We start from the raw sequence: 22,425 nt of genomic DNA, 5'->3' as shown, positions 1-22,425 counted from the left end.
CTGGAAGAAGTACAACCTAACCTACATACAAAAGAACATTCATAAATAGAAGTTGGTAATTTGGTTTAGTGTCATGCACTCCCCCCAATCAGGAGGTTAGGATGGGTGCCCCTTACAGAGGACTTTGCATCATGGAATTTAAGAACAATACCCTTGGTCCAACTTGCCTGTGGCAGGGTTTCAATTGTTACAAGTAGCACAGCTTTAGTCCACTCGACCAGTGAGCATCATTGGAAAATTATGTAGAATAGATTAGAAATTTAGAGATCTTTAATATAAACCAACTCTAGTTCTTAGAGCAGTGAATGAAATGGCAATGACCATCTAGAAGGCAAGCAGAAGATATATTCCAAGGGGGTACTGGAAAAAATACAACCCCAATTACACATGTAATAGGTAGCCATTGTAAAGAAAATTGGAAATATATATATATATTAAAACATACCAAACAGAACAAGAATAAGACCTACAGTAGTTAAGCAGACCTTGCAAAACTAATAAACAACAGAAAGAAAATTGGGGAAAATAAACAAATATGAAAACAAATAACAGAAAAAAAATTCAACCCACCTCCCCAACAAACACGTGACAGAAAAGATCTCTTGATTAAGGATGGGAGGGATTTAAGAGGTCATGGGAACAAATTAAGAAAGACCACATGTCTAGAGGATGTGACAAAATAGTTTTCCATATAGATGCATGAATACTTACAATAGCTTTGAAATTTATATAGCCCAAGCTCAAACAATTTATGAATTAAAATCTAAATTTGATAACAGGAGTGCAACATCATCAAAAAACACTTCTCCAAAATAAAGTTCAAACTACTGAAGATAGGAAAATAAAAGAAATATGAAAAATATAATAAGAAACAGATGCCACCCTTCCCTTCACCAATGAAATTCCATCTATTTGGAAAAGAGCTTGCATGATATCCATATTGAAACCAAAGAAACAACTTGATAAAACTGCATCATACAGAATAACTTCACTACTATCTGCCCTATCCAAGCTGGTAGAAAGATCAGGAAGATTTGAAACAAAACTACCCACCCCTCTAGCCAAAATGTACCAGTACTATGTTTACAAATATCACCAAACAATTGCTGGAAGGTTTAAACAAGAAAGCTCATGGGAGCTATAAACAGAAACATGGTATTTGACAAAGTTCCCAGACAGAGGATGGAGGGAATGCTAGTGAGTGGTGGGAAGATGAAGTGAAGAGGGTTGAGAAGCAAGCATTCACAGACTGGTTGCAGAGTAGGACAAGAGAAACATATGAGAGATACAAAGAAAAAAAAGAAGAAAAGCAAAACTTAAGATAAAGGAGGGCATATGCAAAATGAGGAGGGAGTATAAAACAAAAAAAAATTAAAGTAAGATGTTTTGGAAGGAAGTTAAGAGAGGAAGGGAAGGCAAATCAAGTAGAAAAGGTAAAAGGTGCAGATGAAGAGATTATAATGGAAGAGGAGGCAGTAAAAGGAAAATGGGCAGATTATTTTATGGAGCTGCTAAATTTGGAGGATAGGAAGGGGGTGGTGGTAGCAGTGGGTACTAAGAAAATAACAGTGATGGATGAGGAAAACTGAGGAGAAATAAGAAAAGATGAGGGATAAGTAGTTATTAAGATTATGAGAGTAGGTAATGCATCTGGGTTTGATGGGTGTCATGTAGTGTCTAAAGAAGGGATATACAGTAATAGTGAACTGGCTAGTGAGGCTGTTTAATGTGTTTCTCAGGGTAGAGTGCTGAAGGACTGGAGGAAATCCTGTATAGTTCTGCTTTACAAGGGAAAAGAGGTCAAATGTGAGTGTAGTAGTTTCAGAGAGATCAATTTGTTGAGTGTAGTTGGGAAGGCTTATGGGAGGGTTTTGAGAGAATTAGGAGAGGAACAGAGGGAATAATTGGTGAGGAACAGTGTGGGTTTAGGACAGGTAGGGGTTGAATGGATTATATTTTTGTGATAAGGCAGATATATGAAAAAGCTTCAGCAAAAGGTAAGGATTTTATTTAGGATGTTTTATGGTTTTGGAAAAGGCTTATGACAGTGAACTGAAGGCACTGTGGGAGGCTTTGCAGATATATAGGATTGGGGGAAACCTGTTAATGGCAGTCAAGTTTTCATGAGAATAATAGAGCCTGTGTTAGAATTGGAATTGGAGAGAGCAAGTGTTTTGAGGGAAAAGGTCGAACTGTGTCAGGGATATGTTATGTTGGCATGGCTGTTCAATGTGTACATGGATGGGGTGGTGTGGGAGGTAAATTTGAGGATGATGGGTAGGAAATTGGAGTAGGTTAATGAAAATAGAGAAAAGTGGGAAGTGGGCCAGTTGATGTTTGGTGATAATACTGCACTTCTGGCAGGGTCAGAAGGGGGTTGCAGGAGTTAGTGACGGGGTTTGGGAAGGTATGCAATGGGAAAAAGTTGAAGATAAATGTGCATAAAAGTAAGGTGATGAGATGTACTAGGGGAAGGGATGGTAGCAGTTTGGAAGTCTTAAAGGAAAGAGGCTGGAGGAAGTGAATAACTCTAGGTACTTGGGGTTACATATGGCTGGAAAGGGAGGAGTGGATGTAGATTGTAGGTTGAGAGAAGAAAGTAAATGTCTTGGGAGATTAAAAAGTGTAATGAGATATAGGCATTTGGGAATGGATGCAAAGAGGAGATTATATGAATGGGTGATTGTGCCAATAGCAATGTATGGGGCAGAGACATAGAATTTAAAAGAGGCAGAGAGGAAAAGTTTAAATGCATTTGAGATGAAGTGTCTGAGAAGTATGGTAGGGTTTACTAGGTTGGATAGAGTGAGAAACGAGGTGAGGAGAGCAGGGTTGGAAAAGATGGGAGATAGGGTTGATGAAAGAGTATTGGGATGGTTTGGACACATAGAAAGAATGAGTGAGGAAAGATTAGTAAAAGAAGTGTGGAAGTCAGAGGTGGATGGAGTGAACATGAGGTGATGATTGAGGATGAGGTGGATGGATAGAGTGAAAGTGGTATTGAACAGTAGGGGGATGTCTGGTGAGCAGGAAAGGGAGAAGGTGGGAGATAGAGGTGCATGGCGAATGGCTGTGTATAGATGATACAGTGATGCAAGGGAGTCAGTGGGGTGGGAGGTATTAGGGAGTAGTTGAGTGTGAATGATATTTTGAAAGAGCCCAAAGGGATTTCTCCCTGTCTGCTATTTTTCTCTGTGAGGGAGGTCACTGATTAAGTGAAGTGGCCTTGCTGTGGATGTGCTGTTTCTTGCAGCATTGCTTCTGACTCAGGGCAGTGGGCTGGATACAGGGATGACCCATCATCCATGAAGAGCTAAGATGAGAAGAAGGAAAGGGTGTTGGACAGGAGTGGAATGGGTGGAGGTGGGTATATGCCTTTTGACTCTGGCAACCTCCCTGGTAAGGGGGAAAAAGCCCTTAGATATTCACAATTGCAAGAAATGGCTAACTAACTTTTTAGCAGGGAGGCAGTGCAGAGTAACCCAAAACAATTATATCTCTGGGACAAAACAGACTATACAATGGAGTTCCCTAAGAAACAATACTCTCTACTGTTATTCAACCTCTTCACAAGCAATCTTCCAACTCCAGACCCAGAACTTAACATCAATGCATTTATGCAGATACATACATACATACATATACCTAGGCTTTTTCCCCCTTACAAGGGAGGTAGCCAAAAAGGAAAAGGCATAAAATCATTCCCACCCATTCCATCCCTGAATACACTCCACACTCCTCCACCCTCTCTCTCATCTTAGCACCTCCTGGATGACGGGTCATCCCTGCACCTTGTCCACTGCCCTGGGTCAGAAGCAGTGTCGCAAGACACAGCACATCCACAGCAAGGCCGCTTCATTAAATCGGCGACCCCCTCTCTCCGTCCCCTCATGCATAAAAGGAGAAGACGGGGAGAAATCCCTTTGGGCTGTGTCAAATTTTGCTCACACATACTACCTCACCCCCCATCCCTGCCCATTCCACCTCATGCATCACAACATCATCCATATACAACCATTCTCCATTCACCCCTGTCTTCTGTCCTCTCCCGTCCTTCCTCAACAGACATTCCCCTCTTCCCCCAAAGCCCCCTTCACCCCATCCATCCACCTCATCCTAGGACGTCCCCTCATGTTCACTCCCTCCACATCTGCCTTCCATACCTCTTTTACTAGTCTTTCTTCACTCATTCTTTCCATGTGTCCAAACCATCCTAATACTCTTTCATCAACCCTATCTCCCAACTCCCTTTCCACCCCTGTTCTCCGCCTCACCTCCTCATTTCTCACTCTATCTAGCCTAGTAACCCCCATCATACTTCTCAGACACCTCATCTCAAACACATTCAAACTCCTTCTCTCTTCCTCTCTTATGTTCCATGTTTCTGCCCCATACAGTGCTGTTGGCACAATCACTCCTTCATACAGTCTCCTCTTGTGGCAGAATCGGAAGAGGGATTGAGGAAGTTGGTGACAAGAGTTTGGGAGAGTATGTGATAGAAGAAAGCTAAAGATAAATGTGGGTAAAAGTAAGGTGATGAGATGTACAAGGGGTGAAAGTGGCAGTAGACTGGAAGCGAGTATTAAGGGAGAGCGACTGGAGGAAGTGGATAGTTTTAGATACTTGTGTGCAAATGTGGCAGGAAAAGGTGGAGTGAAGGTGGAGGTAGAATGTAGATTGAGAGAAGCAAGTAAATACCTTGGTGGATTAAAGAGTGTAATGAGGAATAGACATTTGGGAATGGATGCATTTATGCAGATGACCTAACAATTATAACCCATCATAGAAACTATAAAGAGGCTGCTAAGAACACCCAAGACTACTTAGACAAATGAGAGCAGTTAAAAAAAAAATAGAATGTAAACCACACCCAAGAAATGTGCACTGCAGACAACCTTGGGGAAAAAATAGTGAAACTGAATAGCCAAACTCTGCCACTGGGGGGAGAGAGAAAAAAGATAATCTCATATGACCTTCAGTCCATTCATTAAAGATCTGACAGTGAAAATTAAAAACAAAATAAACCTACCATAATCTATCAAAAGCTTGGGCTACAGACAACAGTAGGAAACACTTATACTATCTTCAAATAATCCATAAGAACCACCCTTGATTATGCTTCTAAAGCATGGTTCCCAACAACCAGCAGAACATAGTGGTGGGATTCAGCCAGTTCTCACCTGTTTGTATGAACCTGTTCTTGGAATTCCATGAGCTCTGCTAACCAGTTATTAAAAATTGGCTTATATAGGCATAAGTAATGAGTAAATAATAATTTAGGTCTCTTAGTCCAATACTTGCCAAGTGCCACTTGTGCAGATGTTTGGGCCCAGAACATTAACCCACTTTGGATATTGACTTGGGGTATAAAATACCATCAATTCCTGAAGTAGGTTTATGTTCTGGGCCCAAATGTCTGCACAAGTGGTTGTTGGTGAATTTTGGATAAAGAGACCTAGGTGTGTGTGTATATATATATGTATATATATACATATATATACATATGTATATATATATATATAGATATATATATACATATATACATATATATACTGTACATATATATAATACATATACATACATTCATATATATATATATATATACATATATATATGTATATATATTTATATATACATATACATATACATATATATATATAGTATATATATATATATATATATATATATATATATATATATATATATATATATATATATACATATATATATATATATATATGTATATATATATATATAGTATATATATATATATACATATATATATATATATATATATAGTATATATATATACATACATATATATACATATATATATATATATATATATATATATATAAGTATATATATATATATATATATATATAGATATATATATATATATATTTATATATATATATTTGGACACGTGGAAAGAATGAGTGAAGAAAGACTAGTAAAAGAGGCAGATGTGGAGGGAGTGAACATGAGGGGACATCCTAGGAGGAGGTGGATGGATGGGGTGAAGGGGGCTCTGGGGAAGAGGGGAATGTCTGTTGAGGAAGGATGGGAGAAGACAGAAGACGGGTGAATGGAGAATGGTTGTATATGGATGATGTTGTGATGCATGAGGTGGAATGGGTGGGGGGATGGGGGGTGAGGTAGTATGTGTGAGCAAAATTTGACACAGCCCGAAGGGATTTCTCCCCGTCTTCTTATTTTATGCATGGGGGGGATGGAGAGGGGGGTTGCCGATTTAATGAAGCGGCCTTGCTGTGGATGTGCTGTGTCTTGCGACACTGCTTCTGACCCAGGGCAGTGTACAAGGTGCAGGGATGACCTGTCATCAGGGAGGTGTGAAGATGAGAGGAAGGGTGGAGGGGTGTGGAGTGTATTCAGGAATGGAATGGGTGGGAATGATTTTATGCCTTTTCCTCTTTTGGCTACCTCCCTTGTAAGGGGGAAAAAGCCTTGGTATATGTATGTGTATAAATATATATATATATATATATATATATATACCCATATACAAACTTTGTTTTCTGTACACTCTATTTTTTGTACAATTCAGTTTTCAATTACTTTTTTGCTCAAATTTTGTCCTAGTTTCCATACAGTTATGGATGTATGAAAACTGGGGCAAATTTTTTAAGAAAAATTAATTCAAAACAGAATCATACAAAAAATAAGGCGTACAAAAACCAAGAATTGACTGAATATAGTTAATGAATGGAATAAACTTCCTGCACAGGTAGTGCAATGTAGTTCAGTTCGAAGCTTTAAGAATCATTTAGATAAATACCTAAGTAAGATGCTGTAATGATTATAATTTATGTTATATTATTTGTTTTTGTTTTGTTATAATTTGTCTGTCTGATTTTCATTTATTATTATATGTCAATTTATAATCATTTACTATTTACCTTTTTGTTTGTTATTCAACTATACCTATACATTTATTTATGTATTTTATTTGTTATTTTTACATTATTATAGTTTTAATTTATTATTATTATTTTTTTTTTTTTTTTTTTTTCATCCGACCTAGATATGGATCAAAAGGTCTCCTGTCGGCATGCTCCGCCTTTGTAATCCTTTGTAATATACATATATATATCACTGTCCAGTAATGTCATTACACATAAGTAATTGCACTAAAAACCCACTATTATTTGGATTTAAGAAAAGAAGGAACTAACAAATTTCCGTGTATTTCGATCACTTGCTGTGATCCTCTTCAAGCAGAATAGGATCACAGCAAGTGATCGAAATATACGGAAATTCGTTATTTCCTTCTTTTCTTAAATCTGAATAATTGTGGGTTTTTAGTGCATATATATATATACATACATACATATACCAAAGGCTCTTTCCCCCTTACAAGGGAGGTAGCCAAAAAGAAAAAGGCATAAAAACCATTCCATCCCTAAATACACTCTCCCCTCCACCCTCTACCCTCCCCTCCACCCTCTACCCTCCCCCTTATCTTGGCACCTCCTGGATGATGGGTCATCCCTGTATCTTGTCCACTGCCCTGGGTCAGAGGCAGTGTTGCAAGACACAGCACATCCACATTATGTTGGTGACCCCCCCTCTCCGTCCCCTCATGCAGAAAAGGAGAAGACGGGCTGTGTCAAATTTTTCTCACACATACTACCTCACCCCCCCATCCCCCACCCATTCCACCTCGTGCATCACAACATCATCCATATACAACCATTCTCCATTCACCCCTGTCTTCTGTCCTCTTCCGTCCTTCCTCAACAGACATTCCCCTCTTCCCCAAAGGCCCCTTCACCCCATCCATCCATCTCATCCTAGGTCACCCCCTTATGTTCACTCACTCCACATCTGCCTTCCATACCTCTTTTACTAGTCTTTCTTCACTCATTCTTTCCATGTGTCCAAACCATCCTAATACTCTTTCATCAAACCTATCTCCTAACTCCCTTACCATCCCTGTTCTCCTCCTCACCTCCTCATTTGTCACTCTATCCAGCATAGTAACCCCCATCATATTTTTCAGACACCTTATCTCAAACACATTCAAACTCCTCTCTTATGTTCCATGTTTCTGCCCCATACAGTGCTGTTGGCACAATCACTCCTTCATACAATCTCTTCTTAGCCTTCATTACACTTTTTAATCCACCAAGGCATTTACTCGCTTCTCTCAATCTACATTCTACCTCCACCTCCACTCCACCCTTTCCTGCCACATTTGGACCCAAGTATCTAAAACTATCCACTTCCTCCAGTTGCTCTCCCTTAATGCTCACTTCCAGTCTGCAGCCACTTTCACCCCTTGTACATCTCATCACCTTGCTTTTACCCACATTTATCTTTAACTTTCTTCTTTCACACACTCTCCTAAACTCTGATCCTGCAACAAGCTCAGTGTTGTCAGCAAACAACAGCTGGGTTACCTCCCACTTTTCTCCATTTTCTTTAAACATCTCCAATCCCTGACCCACCACCCTTACATTTACCTCATGCACCAACCCATCCATGTATAAGTTAAACAGCCAGGGCGACATAACACATCCCTGATGAAGTCCCACCTTTACCTCGAACCACTCACTCTCTCCATTTCTAATCCTGACACATGCTCTACTACTCTCATAAAAACTCTAATTAACAGAAAGACTGGAATCTTTAAGCTTTATCAGCAAACAAGAAACTCTCAAAGAACTTACTTTTGTTTATTACACTTTTCTGTGTGGACAGATGCCAACTCAATTTTCATTTCTTCTAATGGGAAAACACACTTCCCAATATCATGCACTTCATCACTACATCAGTGTGATCACAAAACTGTTTATGAATACAACATAAGTAGGAGGAGAGTGTCTGTTGAACAGGAAGGTGGGGAGTGGAAGGTGGTTGTGTGTTGATGATATTTTGATGTGGCCTGAAAGAATCTCCCCCCCCCCCCCCTGTCTTCTCTATTTTTCACATAAGGAGACAAGAAGGGAGGGTCACTGTGTGGGTGAAGCAGCCCTGCTGTGAATAGGCTGTGTCTTGCTGCATTGCTTATGACCCAGGTGGTGGATACGAGACAGGGATTCATCCACAAGGAGCAAAAGGGAGAGTGAAACAAAGGGTGGTGGATGAGACTGGAATGGGTGGGGATGGGTATGTGCCTTGATTGGCTACCTTCCTTATAAGGGGAAAGAAGCTCTTAGTGTATAGGTGATTAGACAACATGTTGCCAGTTATTGAAATACTAAAGCTAAATAAATTACTAATAGTCAACTCAAAAAAGGATATAACATTAAAGAAGCAAAACAAACATTAAAGAAAAAAGTAGAAAAAAGGACTAGTTCTAATCTCCTGGGACCAACATTTGCTCAACTGAAATCCTTGAGAGCTGAAGTTGAGAAGGGCTCAATGCGAACATCAGCTGAACATGTTACAGTCTACCCGAAGCCCTAGGAAAAATCTGCCAGGTCTATAATTGGTCCCTTGTTTTAGAAATATATGCCATATACCCCAACCCCAGGTATTATCATACAAATGAAAATTCATAAAAGTAACTTTTTACAATGTAGGTAAAGGTATGAAAAAAAAAGTAATAGAATGCCTAATCTGCGTCAGATTAGAATGTGAAGCAATGGTGTGATCTCTGCATAAAGTATATAAACAAGAATAAGAGAATGAGAAGATAAGTAACCAAATTGGTTCCCACCCTTACAGATACATTATATAAGGAAAGACTAGAAGCACTAGACCTACCATCATTAATAGAAAAGAGAGAAAGAGGTGACTTGATTGTGCTGTTCATGTCACTGAAGTGAGTAGACAAAACTTATAGATCTCTTGGTTTGGAGGAGGGAACCACAAAGGCACAAGAACAAATTGAAAAAAAAAAAAAAAAGATCTAAAGGATATGAAGAAATACAGTTTTCCATACAAATGCAACTCTTTGAAGATGATGTAGCCCAAACTGGAACTATACATGAATTTACAAGTGAGGTAGCCATAGTCAAAAGACATAAATCCACTCCCACCCTTTTCATCCCCACACACTCCCATTCACCATTCCCACTCATTCACCATTCCCACTCCCATTCACCACTTCTACCTCCCTCTTTTCTTGGTTCCTCCTGGATGACAGCAGTGATAATTAGGTAATAATATTTAGAGAATAAGATACAAGACTTCATGAGCATAGCACCTTTCCTGTGCACTAAGGTAAAGAGGCATCACTAGGTCATGGAAACAAATTTAAAAAGATCACGTCTGAAGGATATGTTGAAATAGTATCCCATACAGACCCTATCATGCACCTCTAACCTTATAACTGTAACCCCACTGAATTTACATGTTTATCATTCTTTATTTTATATTACTTTTAGGCTGCTCGAAGGGATTTCTCCCTGTCTTCTCCTTTTAATGAAGCGGCCTTGCTGTGGATGTACTGTGTCTTGTGACACTACCTCTGACCCAGGGCAGTGGACAAGGTGCAGGCATGACCCATCATCCAGGAGGTGCTAAGATAAGAGGGAGGGTGGAGAAGGGTGGAGTGTATTTAGGGATGCAATGGGTGGGAATGGTTTTATGCCTTTTTCTTTTTGGCTACCTCCCTTGTAAGGGGGAAAAAGCCTTGGTATATGTATGTGTACTAGTAGGCTGTGTACATAGAAAGGATAGGTGTAATTGATTTCTAGGTAAAAGAAGTAATGCAAATACTAGGAATGCAAATTAGATCATTTGAGATTTGAGACCATGGCAACTATATGTATGTGTGTATTTACCTAATTGTAATAAATAGGAAAGGAGCAACACTTGTTGGGTCCTGTCTCCTCTCCTCTAATTTTCTAATATACCTAGACTCAAATTCATGTTCAGTCCCAACTTAATCTATATCCTTGATTTCCAATTATCGTATTTAGATTTGGACTTGTATATTGTTTGAGCTTGGGCTATATCACCTGAGCTATTCCACTTATTTATGCATCTATATGGAAAATGTATTTCTTCACATCCTTTATTTATTCCCATGACCTCTTAAAGCCCTCCCATCTTTAATCACAAGATCTCTTCTGTCAACACAATCTATCCCCTTTAGTGACCTGAATACTGTAATCATATCACCTCTTTCTCTTCGATCTTTCAAAGTTGGCAGACCCAGTGCTTTTAATTTTTCCTCATATGGTTTATCTGCCAGACTGGAGACCAGTTTGGTTGTTGCCCTTTGTATTCTATTTAGCTCATATCCTTCACTCTGTGTGGGAACCATACTATCTCTCATTCTCCAACTAGCTGGTGACAAACATCCTAACACTTATACAACATTCTTATGTTCCCTCCAAGAGAGGTATATGAAAGATCTCACCCATGAGCCATTGCTGGCTGCTGACTTAATGATTGTGGATTTTGAGTCTTAGAAACTCAAGGTGATGCTGCACACTTCTTAGGGAAATGAGGCTATATATTAAATATTATTCAAAAATTAACCTAGGATAATTTTTATGGGATGCTTATAAAACATTCAGAAGTGTTTACATGATGTACATACAGTATATTTTTTTCACCAGCTAGATCTCCATATGATGGAAACCAATAAAGGAAGACAACAGATTTGAAGGATATTAAGAAAAGGTTTCCTGTACAGTTTTGTCATCAAATGGAATAGTCTAGAACATGATATACCTCAAACTAAATCCATAAATTAATTTAATGATATGATAATTAGAAAAAAGGGGCCCCTTAACCATAACTTGCTTTCTTATACTACAGTTTAGTAAAGACCATCCTTCTCATCCACCATCTTTACCTTATTCCACCACTTGATCCTTCTACCCTTTACTCCAAGCACCAAGGCACTGCACTTTTCAAGAACTTTCCGGTTTCTGTTTAAGCATCTACCATAAATTTTCATTGCTTCTTTCTCTATTTTTATAACTGTCTGCCCCACAATTTTTCTCTCGTGTCTCCAATTATATACTTTTTTTTCAATTGCCACTTTCCTAAGTTCTCAGTTTTGCCTCCCATTACTTCATTGTTTAAAAGTGTTACTCTTGATCACCTTAGAATATTTAACACATTTGGTATCTAGAGTCTATTTATCTATCTTTATACAAAGATCTTTTTCCCCCCTTATGGGAGGTAGCCAAGTTGAAAGGAACACACCTGATTCCATCCATTTCACTCCCATCCACCACCTTTGTTTCCCTCTCAACTCCTCATAGATGAAGAGTCATTCCTGCCCCCTGTCCACTGCCCTGGGTCAGAAGCAATGCAGCAAGACACTGCACATCCACAGCAAAGCTGCTTCATTTAATTGGCAGCCCCTCCTTTCTGCCCCCTCATGCGGAAAATAGAGAAGACAGGGAAAAATCTATTTGGGCTATATCCCCTTCCTTGCATCAAAGTATCATCTATACATAGACATTCTCCACTCATACCTACCTCTAGCCTACTCCCTTCCTTGCATAACAGACATTAACTTTGCTCAAAGCCCCTTTCACCCCATCCACTCATTTCATCCTCAGTCATCATCTCAAATTCACTCCATCCACCTCTGCCTTCCATGCCTCTTTTACTAACCTTTCTTCACTCATTCTTTCCACGTGTCCAAACCATCCCAATACTCTCTCATCAGCCCTATCTGCCAACTCCTTTTTCATCCCAACTCTTCTCCTCACCTCCTCATTTCTCATTCTATTCATAGTTCTCAGACATTTCATCTCGAACATATTAAAAAAATTCCTCTCTTTCTCTCTTAAATTCTAAGTCTTTATACCATGAAGTGGTGTCAGCACAACCATCCCTTCATTTTAAGAATAAACTTGATGCTGTAAGATACAAAGACCAGTCACCACGAGCATAGCTCCTTTCCTGTATAATACAACTAGGTAAATATAATCTCCTCTTTGCATCCATTCCCAGATGTCTATTTCTCATGACACTTTTTAATCCCCTAAGGCATTTACTTGCTTCTCTCAATCTACAATTTACATCTAGCCCCACCCTCCCTTTTCTGTCACATGCAACCCCACGTACCTAAAACTATCCACTTCCTTCAGCCTCTTTCCTTTAAGACTTACTTCCAATTCACTGTCATCCTCTCCCCTTGTACATCTCATCACCTAACTTTTACCCATATTTACCTTCCCAAACTCCATCACTGTCTTAATCCCCCCCTCTGACCTTGCTGCCACAATCACAGTGTCATCAGCAAACAAGAACTGTTTCACTTTCCACTTCTCTCCATTTTCTTTAACCATCTCCAGTCTTCTGCCCATTTACTTCCTGCACCACTCCATCCATGTACACATTGAACAGCCATGGCAACATGACACTGTCCTATGTAGTCCCACCTTTACCTCAAACCACTCACTTTTTCCATTTTCAAGTCTAACATATGCTCTACTACTCTTATAAAAATTCCTGACTGCCCTTAACAGTTTTCCCCCAGTCCCATATATCTGCAATACCTCCCACAGTGCCTTCCTGTCAACTGTTATAAACCTTTTCCAAATTCATAAAGGCTGGAAAAAAACATCCTTACCTTTTGTTAAGGCTTTCTCACATATCTGCCTTACCACTAAATGTATCTATAGTAACATATTTAATATAACAAGTTCTTATTTTCATTGCAATAATTTGGTCAGGAAAAGTGCTGTCCCTTAGCTTGAAGCCACTCACAAAATCCTATAATTATATGAAACATTTGTAAATCATCAATGTAACTGTGGAAAGAATGGGTCCCTTATTGTTATGTGCTACACATGCATATAATTGGACCTTGCATTATACCTCACTACCTGAAATAATGATTGTTAATGTACTTTCCACTGAGGAAATATTCATTGTAATTTTCAGGTTTCTATTTTTGTCCAAACATTTTAGAGTAAATAATACATGAAAAGTGAACTGATGTACTATTACTGTGTAAGGTAAATATTTATATATATTAGTGTAAATATGTTGTCAATTGTCATGAATCAATCTGTGATATTCAGGATGGCTAGTGATTTTTTCAATCTATATTATTTTACTCTCTGAAGTGTACAAATTGAAACTCTTAACTAGATAACATTTTTTTCCACCTATGTATTTTGTATGGCACATAAGCCAGTTCATATTTTTTTGTTTCTCTTATGTATTTTTAAAATAAATGTTGAATTAGCTTCCTGTATTTACTTGTGTATTAATTACATTTGTGAACAAATCATATCCCAATGTTAGGATTAAATCTTGGTACAATTTTTTTCCTTCATATTCATACTCAATAGCATAATAAAACAGACTCCAAATTGAAATAAATTTATTGACATACAAATTAAGGACCTATGTTATGGAAAATACACAACATGGAAAACTATGGTAATTAGTCAATCACTTAGGAGCCATGGGTCTCCTGCAAGTTTTGGGGCATTGGACTGATTGATAATTTTAAGTATCACAACTTATCTAAATATAGATTTCTGCACAGCTGAATAACTGCAATTAAATGAGCCTTTTGGTAAAAGAAATTAATAAATTTTCATTTTATTTATAAAACTGTCATCTATTGCTCAAGTAACCTTGCAACCATCTCTGATTTCCCTCACCACCAAATTCCACAAGCTGATCAAGGATGATGTCCTTATTTGTGACATCAAATGCACTTTTAAGATCTCAAAAGGCCACAACACTAGTGTAAGAGAGGCAGGTGTACAATTTGAGGTGGCAGTGATGCATGCTGCATTGTGGCAGGAAACCATAAAGCTTGGTGGAGAGTTTGTCTTGGAGGCAATACATGAGATGGTTGAGAAGAATATGCTCCAGCACTTTACTAAAGCAAGATATGAGAGAGATGGGTCTGAATTTGTCAGTGCTGGGCTTGGCTATGGGGACTATTAGGCTAGTTGTCCAGGCTTGCAGCACATATCTATGCTGGATGGTAATATCGTAAAGTTGGAGGAGGGGGTCACCTGGTACCTTCAGGAGAAGATGGAGGACTGAGTATGTGATTCCATCATCACCTGGAGCTGCTGTTTTGCTGCTGGCAAGAACACAACACAATTCAGCCTTGGTTATAGGTACATCATCATCATCTGTCTCTAATAAAGCCATAGACAAATGAAGAGCATGATAAACTGTACATGTATTAGAGGTTTACTGACATTGTTTTGTTTAGAACAAGTGTCAATGAGGTCCTGTGCATATTGAACCGGACTGTGGTGGAGGGCACTGGAGGTCTTCTTCCATACTACCTTGTTGATGAGTCTCCACATGGACTTCACACTTGTCTGATAGTTGATGTCATTAATGAACTTGTGCCAAGCTTCAATATATGTTGTAAGGCAACTGAGACAGCACTTGGTTCTTGGTACTGTTGAAGGGTGTCAGTGTTAGGGGACCTCTGATAAATAAGACTCTATTTCCACCTGTCTCTCTGCTGTCAAGATATGCTCATTGAGTATCCAAGCATTTGGTCTCATCTCTTGTTTGATGTGTGGCCTGCACACATACATACACATTTGCAAATTTTTTCCAACATGCATTTTGAATTTTTTCAAAATGCATGTTGGAAAAAATTTGCAAATGATGAAACAAAGACTGAAGAGAAATGGAACATTTTCAAAGAAATATATAAGGAGGAAACAGACAAACATGTGCCTAAACAGAAACGGAAAAGGGAGTACATAAAGTGCTGGTATAATAAAAAATGTAGCAATGCTAAAGATAGAAGAGACAAAGCTTGGAAAAGTTGGAAGAGACTAAATGGAAAATATACATCAAACTGAGAAATGAATACATAGACATACGAAGAGAGGAAAAAAGAAACTATGAAAAAGATATAATAGCAAAATGCAAACATCAACCTAAACTATTTTACAGATATGTAAATGACAAACTAAAAGACAAACACAAAATAGTGAAACTGCGTGAAGGAAATCAAGAATACACAGAAGATGTAGAAATGGCTGAAGTAATGACCAGACACTTTAACCCCTTCGATACGATGACGCCTACGTAGGCGTCATGAGGAGCAAATGGGTACACGAGGATGCCGATGTCGGCGTCTTGATTATATATATTGTAGTTGTACCTGCGTGACCCCCATACTCTGTAAACTGGCTTCGTCATATTTTCTAAGGTTATCAAAATTCACGGGTGAAAGAGAACGAGTAATACAGCGGTAACTTTATTTCTTATAATGCTAGTATTATGATGCAACATCACACGTCTGGCAGCTAATGCTGCCCGTGAGATTTTGGCCCGAAGTGAAGGGGTTAAGTCTGTATTTACAATTGAAAGCTCACAATTGTGGGATGATAGTCACCAAGAAGGATCCCCTAAAATGAAAGAAATAATGGTGGCACAGAAAGAAATAAGGGACCAAATAAGGAAACTCGATGTCAGAAAGTCACATGGACCAGATGGAATAGTGAACTGGATATTAAAAGAATGCACAAATGAACTCACAGATAAAATACACAAGATAACTGACTTCTCACTCAAAGAAGGAAAAGTACCACAAGACTGGAAAAATGCAAATATTGTACCAATATATAAGGGAGGAAATAAAGAAAATCCAACAAATTATAGACCAGTATCCCTTACAAGCACAGTTGCAAAAATATGCGAAAGAATTATCAAAAATAAATGGACTAAACACTTGGAAGAGAACAAAATATTAAACCCCAACCAATTTGGATTTAGAAGTGGAAGATCATGTACTACAAACTTAATATGCTTTTACTCAAAATTGGTAGACATAATACAAGAAAGAGATGGCTGGGCAGATTGTGCCTTCCTGGACCTACAAAAGGCTTTTGACAAAGTACCACACAAAAAACTACTAAGAAAAATTGAAACACAAGGAAAATTATTAGAATGGATGAAATACTTCTTGGAAGGATAAAAAATGAGAGTGATACTTAGAGAAAAGAACTCAAAATGGGCAAACATGATAAGGGGAGTCCCCTAAGGGTCTGTGCTGGCTCCGATAATGTTTGCTATTTCTATAAATGCATGGATTTAGGAATTGAATGCTATATAAACTTCTTTGCAGATGATGCGAAACTATTGAAGAGAGTGAGTAACGAAGAAGATTGCTAATCTTTTCAGGAAGACCTGGACAAAGTCTGGAATTGGAGTAAAAAGAATGAAGTGAATTTCAACATTAAAAAATTTAGTATAATGGAATTTGGAAAAAGCAAAAACAGAATACCCAATCAATACAAAATTGGAACAAAAGAAGTTTCAAAAGTAAACTCAGAAAGAGACCTAGGAGTAATAATTTCAAATGACATGACACCAGACAAACATATAAACAAAATAGTTGGAGAAACCTACAACTTAATAAGATCAATGAAAGTGGCCTTCGACTACATGGATGAGGAAATGATGAAGAGAATACTAGTTACACTGATAAGACCAAAATTAGAGTATGCAGCATCACTATGGACACCCAGTACAATAAAAAACATAAAAGAAACTAGAAAGAATTCAAAGAGCATTAACAAAGATGGCACCAACACTTAGCAAATTGACATACGAACAAAGATTGGACAAACTAAATTTAACTCTGGAGCAAAGAAGAGAAAGAAGCGATTTGATAACCATCTAGAGAATTATGAAAGGGATGGCAATCCTTGATAGGGATGATCTACTTAAATTGGACAGAGGAAATACAAAGGGACATGAGAAGAGACTGAAAAAGAACAGCTTTCCACACAGAGTGATAGATATATGGAATAAATTGAAAGAGAAAACAGTGAGTGCTAAAACTATACATGACTTTAAGAAAGAACTGGATGCAGAAAGATACAAATGTGGGTCTCTACGAGCATAGCTCTTCTGCAAAATACAACTAGGTAAATACATACATACATATTCCGAGGCCTTTTCCCCCTTTAAAGGGAGGTAGCCAAAAAGAAAAAGGCATAAAATCATTCCCATCCATTCCATCCCTAAATACACTCCACACACCTCCACCCTCCCTCTCATCTTAACACCTCCTGGATGACGGGTCATCCCTGCACCTTGTCCACTGCCCTGGGTCAGAGGCAGTGTCGCAAGTCACAGTACATCCACAGCAAGGCCGCTTCATTAAATTGGCGACCCACTCTCTCCGTCCCCCCATGCATAAAAGGAGAAGATGGGGAGAGATCCCTTCGGGCTGCATCAAATTTTGCTCACACACTGCTACTTCACCCCTCATCCCCCCCACCCATTCCACCTCATGCATCACATCATCCATATACAACCATTCTCCATTCACCCCTGTCTTCTGTCCTCTCCCGTCCTGCCTCAACAGACATTCCCCTCTTCCCCAAAGCCCCCTTCACCCAATCCATCCATCTCATCCTAGGACGTCCCCTCATGTTCACTCCCTCCACATATGCCTTCCATACCTCTTTTACTAGTCTTTCTTCACTCATTCTTTCCATGTGTCCAAACCATCCTAATACTCTTTCATCAACCCTATCTCCCAAATCCCTTTCCACCCCTCTTCTCACTCTATCTAGCCTAGTAACCTCCATCATACTTCTCAGACACCTCATCTCAAACACATTCAAACTCCTTCTCTCTTCCTCTCTATGTTCCATGTTTCTGCCCCATACAGTGCTGTTGGCACAATCATTCCTTCACACAGTCTCCTCTTAGCATCCATTCCCAAATGTCTATTCCTCATTACATTTTTTAATCCACCAAGGCATTTACTCGCTTCTCTCAATCTACATTCTACCTCCACCTCCACTCCACCTTTTCCTGCCACATTTGCACCCAAGTATCTAAAACTATCCACTTCCTCCAGTTGCTCTCCCTTTATGCTCACTTCCAGTCTGCTGCCCCTTTCACCCCTAGGTAAATACCAAGGGCTTTTCTCCCTTATAAGGAAGGTAGCCAAAGTCAAAAGGCACAATTCCACTCCTTCACCAACTCTCTCTTCCTCCCTCTTTTCTTGGCTCCTCATGGATGACAGGTCATCCCTGCATCTCACCCACTGCCCTGGGTCAGAAGCAATGCAGCAAGACACAGCATATCCATAGTAAGGCCACTTCATTTAATCAGCAACCCACCCCTCATGCAGAAAAAGAGATAGGGAGAAATCCCTTTGGGCTGTGTCAAAATATCATTCACACACAACCATTCCCTACCTACTCCCTTTCATGCATCACAGCATCATCCATATACAGTCATTCTCCACTCACCTGTGTCTTCTGTCTTCTCCCTTCCTTTTTCAACAATCTTCCTCTTTCTCAATGCCCCTTTTACCCCATCCATCCATCTCATCCTTGGTTGCCCCATGTTCACTCCATCAACTTCTGCCTTCCACACTTCTTTTACTAAACTTTCTGTGTCCAAACCATCCTAATATTCTTTCATCAACCCTATCTCCCAACTATTTTTCCACCCCTGCTCTCCTCCTCATCTCATTTCTCACTCTCTCCAGTCTAGTAAACCCTACCATACTTCTCTGACATTTCATCTGAAACACATTTAAACTCTTCCTCTGTTTTGTTCCATGCTTCTGCCCCATACAGCGCTGTTGCCAAAGCAAAGCCAGCCAATGCAGATGATGCAGGGGTATGTGCAGGAGTCATGTTCAGCAGCACACCAGGCATATTTTTCATTGGCAATGCAGTATCTAGAACTATGGCCATGGATTTTTATCTGACATTTCACATAGTTCACATGGTGGTAGATAAAGGAGGAAGAGGAAGTCGACAAGGTGGGTGGAGGCTGGTCTGCAAGGCTCCAAATAATAACAAATCTGTTAATGGGTACTCCATTCTTAGCTGATGGGCTAAGATCAACAAGATATTGAGTGATGAGGTATGTGGGAAATTTACAAGGCCTCTCTACTGAATCTTGAATATCTATAGTGATAAAACTGCATCATCCTTGACCTCGTTTATAATATCTTGATAAAATCTTGATGTGTATACATATATGGAGGTAATTGCTGACATCTTGACTTCAGCCATCCTTCGATCAAGGTTGAATGTTCTGGCAACTTTAGTCAGCCAACAAAGATTGGTAACAACTACCGGGTTTTCTCTGAATAGTAGTTTGCCATATTTGGCACAGGGAACAAAGGCAAGGGAGGTGGACTCCGAGTAACAGGTTGACATGTAGAGTATTCAAGTGTTTCATGTAGACAGGGAGCCTTTTCACATTTGGTAGCCTTGGCAGCAGGAGATGATGGTTCCCTATTGTTATTCAAGTTATGATCTATACAACACTTGGAGGAGGTGGGGGTATGGTCCATAGGCTGAGGGTTTGTAACAAAAGGTGCCACCTTTTGGTGTCTATTGTAGTTAAGTTGTGGCCAATGTTCCTGTGATGGGTCTTCCTCATCGCTTAATGCAAGGTCAATTTCAAAATCAGCAAGAGATCCAGGACCTGAATACTCCATATTGCCCAGGGACAGATACATTTGCAACACTTACATTTTAATTATTTTTTATGGAAAGAGATGTAACTATGGTGATGGTGCCCATGTTACATATCTTACACTGTGCATGTAGTATGTGTGAGCAAAATTTGACGCAACCCGAAGGGATTTCTCCCCGTCTTCCCCTTTTATGCATGGGGGGACGGAGAGGGGGGGTCGCCGATTTAATGAAGCGGCCTTGCTGTGGATGTGCTGTGTCTTGCGATACTGCTTCTGACCCAGGGCAGTGGACAAGGTGCAGGGATGACCCGTCATCCAGGAGGTGCTAAGATAAGAGGGAGGGTGGAGGGGTGTGGAGTGTATTCAGGGATGGAATGGGTGGGAATGATTTTATGCCTTTTCCTTTTTGGCTACCTCCCTTGTAAGGGGGAAAAAGCCTTGGTATATGTATGTATGTATGTGATTTTTTTTAAATGCATAGATGACATTGCACCAACCACTGAGTCTCACTTTATTTCTGAACCAGTCCTGAATGGCAGGGGCATTGTATAACACACAGAAAGCTATGAGAGTTGCGGAGCTCCAACAGACATCCACTCAAGACAAAAGTCAGACAGAGATCACAACTTTAAAGAGAATTTATGTTCTCTAGTAGTGTTATACATACATACATATACCAAGGCTTTTTCCCCCTTACAAGGGAGGTAGCCAAAAAGAAAAAGGCATAAAATCATTCCCACCCATTCCATCCCTAAATACACTCCACTCCCCTCCACCCTCCCTCCCATCTTAGCATGCTTGCCCAATAGTGCATTATTATTGAGTATCATAACACTACTTACCTAGTAGTGTTATGATACTCAATAATAATGCACTGTTGGGCAAGCATTATGTTTGTAGGTTAAAGACAAACTACATAGATTGTGCTTTATTGTAAAGAGCCAAGTTAACCCCTTCCATACGGTGCTGCACACGTAGGCGTCATGAGGAGCAAGTGGATTCGCGACGCTGCCATATCGTCGTCTTTATTATTTTTATTTTAGTCTCCCCTGTGTTTTTACATTCTCCCAAATGCGCCCTGAATCCCATTCTCTGTGGTTTTCAAAATTCGCGGGTGAAAGAGAGAACGATCGATATAAGCCGTGACTATATTTTATGATGCGATTATTATTACGACACGTCATACGGCTGGCATTGGCTGCTGCCCGCGAGATTTAAGTCCCGTACTGAAGTGGTTAAACTGATAGCTCAATTGCCAACCAAGTTGGAAGAATCAAAGGTATCTGGAATATCAGAGCCTTCACAGTATAAAAAAAAGGCATTATGAAAAGTCAATCCTTTATTGATTTACAATTGGACAATTTGTACAAAAGTCATTAATATCATTAACTCAGTAAGACTTACTAAAACCATGACAATATTCTATTTACTGATGAAGATCAATGACAGGTACTTGCATTTGGTGGTACGGTGAAACAGACATCAGAGAATTATGTCTCTGCTGCCCACCTTAAAAAATATCCATGAACTTCAACTTATTCTGGAGTTGCAGTCCCAAGGGGCTGGCAATGGGCCTTTGGACTGGGCCCTATGATTTCTATTAATTTTGTATTTCCTTCACCTACACCTATTCACATAAGGAGAGGAGAGGGAAAAGGGTGCAGATGGACAGATAATAATGGAAGTGAAAGCAGTAAGTGGAAAATATAGTGTTTTAAATTGTTGAATACAGAGGAGAATATGGAGTCTGACTGTGGCAAACGAAGATGCCAATAGGATGACTGTCATGAGAGTGGAGAATGATAAAGCTATAAGAAAAGGAGATATAAAGAATATTGAGTGTTGTCATGTGGAATGGGTGTAGTTGTAGTGGAATGGCTAGCGAGATTGCTTAATGTGTGTACAAGGTAATGTGGGCAAGAGTAAGGTGATATCATGGTGGTGTGTGGATGTGAGTTTGAGGCTCGAAGGAAGTTGAATTTTATATAATTAGGATTGTATGTGAAAATGGATGGGGATGTGGATGTGAATGTAAATTATATGGTAAAGGAGGCAAGTATCTAGGTGGAATGCTAATTACCATG

Source organism: Oratosquilla oratoria, chromosome 3, assembly GCF_046742065.1.
Source record: "Oratosquilla oratoria isolate Oo_2021 chromosome 3, ASM4674206v1, whole genome shotgun sequence".
NCBI lineage: Eukaryota > Metazoa > Arthropoda > Malacostraca > Stomatopoda > Squillidae > Oratosquilla > Oratosquilla oratoria.
The sequence above is the reverse complement of the archived record's forward strand: the minus strand, read 5'-3'. Positions refer to the sequence as shown.